Genomic DNA, 4,918 nt, shown 5'->3' with positions numbered 1-4,918 from the left:
AAACGCTTGGGCCAAATCATCCCACGTGTACCATCGGGCATGATCCTGTCGCGTGTACCATTCCAAGGCCGCACCACTGAGACTTTGACTAAAGTAAGCCATCAATAATTCATCCCTTCCCCCAGATCCTCTCATTTTGCTGCATAATCCCCTTAAATGGGCTACCGGATCACCATGTCCATCATATAAGTCAAACTTGGGTAGCTTGAATCCTGCGGGTAACTGGACATCGGGAAACAAGCACATATCCTTGTAGGCCACACTGACTTGGCCACCCAATCCTTGCATGTTCCTGAAGGATTGCTCCAGGCTTTTTACTTTTCGAAACATCTCTTCCTGTTCCGGATTCTTAAGCGGCTTGTCAGTTTCCACCGGGAGCTCAAAGTGAGGGGTGTAGGAATATGGCTCAGGAGCTTTAAAGGTAGGCTCAGGAGGGTAGTACTGGCTGTCGTGAGTTTGAAACTATGGCTCACTGGAAGATCTTTGCAATGTGGCAGGTGGAGGCACCACAAAGACAGGGGTGATTGGTGGAGGAGGGTTTTGTTTGGGTAGTGGATCTTGGGGAGGATAGGAGGTGGTGCCATAACTCTGTTGGTAGAAAGGGAAAGTTGGCGAGGAATTCACCGTAGGAGGCTCCTGGGACTGAGCCAAAGGTGGGATATATGCTGGATTGGCGGGATAAACTGGCGCCGGCTGACCCTTAGCCCAGGCCTGATGCATCTCGGCCATCTGCTGCCTCAACTTATACATCTCTTCCCTCATTGCTTTGACATCCACCACGTATACCTCTTTTGACGGGTCCATGAAACTGGTACCTGATTCTTGGCCTGTCATGTTCAGTTTGTTTTTTGACCGGGTGTTGTAGGAATGGGTTGCCAGGATGCCAACCAACTAAACCACCTGCCTGGACTCATCATCAACAACAACTTTGTTAGCAGTTAGAGCGTTAAAGATAGATAACCGCCCTTTTGGGGATGAATGCACCTAAGCAGTTAACCATTTCTATTATGACTTCGCTTGGTTGCATGCGTCATCCCGACTTTCATTTTTCTTTATTTGTCATGCCTTTCCTCTCATTCTTCCATCGTGTTTTCCATTGTTTGTTTCTTGCCTTTCCCTCTTTCCTTTTGTTTTTCTCTCTTATTTTTCCCTCTTTCTTTTTTTCTTTTGCCTTGGTTTTTCCTTGTTCCTATTCGCTCCTTTCCTCAAAATTGTTTTTCCGCTCTTTTCCTTCCTTTGCTCCCTTTTTCTTTTCTCTTGTTTGCTTTTGTTTGGTTTCTTATTTTCTTTTGTTTTTCTTTCTCCCGCTTTTATTTTTCTTTCCTTTCTTGTTTTTCACCTCTTTCCTTTCATTCTTTTCTTGTTTTTCCCTTTTTTCATTTAGTTACGGTCGAATCCTATGGAGATTGCCTACGTATCACGACCCCGCGTGAATCAGACCGAGCGTAGTTCTTGTAAATTGAATGCGAAACTAATGAAACAATTTTGGGGAATTTTTTCTCAGTTTTTCATTAATAACAAATGCGATTACAAAAGCTACCAGACTATTTGTTTTTCTTTTTCTCAAAAGGGGAGTTACAAAAACAGACTCAAAAACAAAAATACAGACTCGATTAACTAGTAATACATCAAAGCTTCAAACCTCGGGGCCCACGAGGCATCACTCGGCATCGCCACGGGCCTGCGTAAGACTGAGAAAGTTTCAATGTCAACTGCAGGCTATTTAAAGAAAGCTGGCCATGTAATGACTTATTTTGACTTAAAAAAAAAAGTGGCTATTTTTCAAAAATATTTATTTTGAGAAAACAAAGACTCAGTTTTGCAAATACGGCCTTTCAGCACTTCCGAAAGGGAGATTTTAAGGATGTGCCCGCAAACCGTTTTAAAATGACTCAGGGTGGCTGTTCTTGCAAAAACAGCCTTCCGGCATCCTTTTGGGGACATTTGGCTTATTTTTTACAAGAATAGCATCACCCGACTTATTCATGACGAAATTAAAAATTTTGGCATTTTTTGGCTATTTTTGCAAAGGGGAGGTTGGACCCGATGAGGATTGCCTACGTATCTCACATCCGTGAGAATCAAACCTGCGTAGTTCGGTCAAATAAAACTGACTATTTTCGAAAACTAAACTCTTTTTGTTTTTGTTGGCAAATACACTATTTCTGAAAGCAAGACTCTTTTTTATATTTTCTTTTTCAGTGGAAAATAAACAAACTAATTTGACAATAAAATTCTTTTTGTTTTTCTTTTCCATTGGCAAACAAAAATACCTTTCTTCTTTTTTTTCATTCATTTTTTTCAAAAATCCGGCAGAATTTCAGCACTACTTGGACATTGGTTTTTCTAATATAGGTAATTAACTCTCTACACTGCTATTTTTCTTTTTCTCTTTTGGTTTTCAATTTATCCAGATATTCAAAGCCAGTCAGCATGCTAGTCCAAAACAGATAAATGCACAAGTAGGATGCATCAGGATGGTCCATTATTCCGGGTTCACCTGTCCTAGACGGACCCAACCCCTGTGTTGAGTCCCCTAAGTCAAAATGCACGTGATGCAGATAAGCGTTCCTACTAGGGATCCGACATGAGGTCAAGTTATTCTAGGTTCAAAACCTGGGTATAGGGTCTAGACTGTGTACCCGAGCGGACAACTCGAGTCGAGGAGGGGGCTACGTACCGGGAACCAAAAGGCCATCCAGCTTAGTAACTTGTCCGGCCTCTTTCTTATTTTAAGGTATGACACTAACAGAATAGGGAGTCTCCACCAGTGAGCACATCCCCGGAGGTGAGAAGAGAAGGGTTTCGGCACAGTTTATATACAGTTCAGATAATATCAAAGCGGTAAAGCATTTAGCCTATTTAGCAGGAAACATGTAGGAAAATTAGATAAAGCCAAATATAACAATTATTCTAAGCTCGAACTCTTAAACCCTGAACCGAAGTTCTGGGTTTGTGTCCCCAGCAGAGTCGCCAGAGCTGTCACACCTCCTTTTTCACTACTCCCGCAAGAGTGTAAAGGAGTTTTTCCACTTAAAGGACAATCGGAACGGGATTTAATTATTATGAGGTCAGAGTTTCCACTTTGGAGATTAATGGTGTCCCAAGTCACCGGTTGAATCCCGAACCGAGGAAAATATGACTCTGTTAACAGTCCACGAACCAGAAATCCGAGTAAGGAATTCTGTTAACCCGGGAGAAGGTGTTAGCATTCCCAGGTTCCGTGGTTCTAGCACGGTCGCTCAACTTTTGTATTTGGATTTATCTGATTTCAAAACATATTTTAGCTTGTGTGCTTTTTAACCGTAAACCGTTTTTATTATTATTTTAACGAGAGTTGCAACGTCGTAAAAACGCGTCTTGAACCACGTCACATAAATGCACCCGTGATTTTTGACACATTTTGACTTTGTTTAGACTTGGATTTGAGTCACATAAATGCGCACTCAAGTTTAGGAAGGTAATGTTATTAAAATGCGCGCCTAAAGAGACTAACGCGTTATTATTTTGGGGAAGGCCGTGAAATTCACTAAACGGCCCATCCCGAATTCTAATTATTTTAATATAACCATTTATTAAAATAACAATCTAAAATAACAAAACCTGTACTAGTTGACCCTAACCCCTTCTTCTCTGATCACAACTAACAGCTACAAACCAAATCACCTAACAGTTAACATGAGCTGAGCACTGGGTTAGAGCAGTATTGATAACAATTTGTGGATTTAACCTAAAATAGCACCAGAGAACAATTCAAATAAACCTAACAAAACTGATTAATCGAACAAACTATCGGAGACTTAAACTAAAAATTGAACTAAACCAGGAATAAAAATAAATTAAACTCAAACCAACAATTAGAATACAACAAATCAGAACACATAAACCAAAACCAGAACTGAAATAAGCTAATGACCAATTTATGAAATTTAAACTAAAAATAAAATCAGAAAACTAAGCATACTCACTGATTTGGCCTCTCATTTCCAGATTCCAAATTAGGGTTCTCCGATGATATTTGAGCACTAACAATGATAGAAGCATCATGAGGAAGAAGAGGGGATCGCTACCAATTTGGAGTAATTCGGAGCACTTAGAGTTTTGGCCGGAAAAACTCAAATTGAAATTCGAACAGTTCCGGCCAAATTCGAGGGGTGATTCTTAGGTCATTGGAAAGAGGGAACGGAGGAGATTCACCCGGTGTAAATTTGGGGTGATTTGGAGGAGGTTGTGTCATGGCCAGAAAAACTTCAAACGAAGATTCGACGGGTTCTAGGCTTGTTCGAGGGAAACCATTTACAGATTTGGAAAGAGGGGACGAGGGGAACAATGGGTGTTAATTTGGGGTAGTTTGGCGACGGGCCGCCGCTGTGGGCGATTTCCGGCGGCGGTCCACAGTGGTGTTACAGGGGGTGTACGAGGAAGACGAAAATGTTTTCTAGAGTTTGGGTGGTTTTGGACAATTTTATTAAATATGCCAAACGAATTTGGACCGTTGGATTGTGAGCCATGGACGGTCAATATCAAGGATTAACCAAACGACGTCGTTTTTACTAAGGGGGGGGGGGGGCAGGCCGGGTTTTGGGTCGTTCAGGGCTGGGGCCTGGGGTGTGTTTGAGGTGGGCTTGGGGCTTTGGGCTCAATTTTGGCCCAAAATCGGGCAATCCATGAAGACCTCCCTATTTCCTTTAATTTCCTCTCCTTTTATTTTAATCTCTTTTATTTATTTTTTGTATTTCATTTGTTTTTCCTGATTTTATTAAAATGCAAAGAGTTAAAATGAAACCTAATTTATCTCCAAAATTAAGCTAATTAATTCCTAAAATTTTTCAAAATCTATTTCGTGACAAATTCAACAATTAACGATTAAAAACTGCAAAAGTGGACTATTTTTGTTAATTTCTTTATATTTGTTCTA

Source organism: Nicotiana attenuata, chromosome 7 (genome assembly GCF_001879085.1).
Source record: "Nicotiana attenuata strain UT chromosome 7, NIATTr2, whole genome shotgun sequence".
Taxonomy (NCBI): domain Eukaryota; kingdom Viridiplantae; phylum Streptophyta; class Magnoliopsida; order Solanales; family Solanaceae; genus Nicotiana; species Nicotiana attenuata.
The sequence above is the reverse complement of the archived record's forward strand: the minus strand, read 5'-3'. Positions refer to the sequence as shown.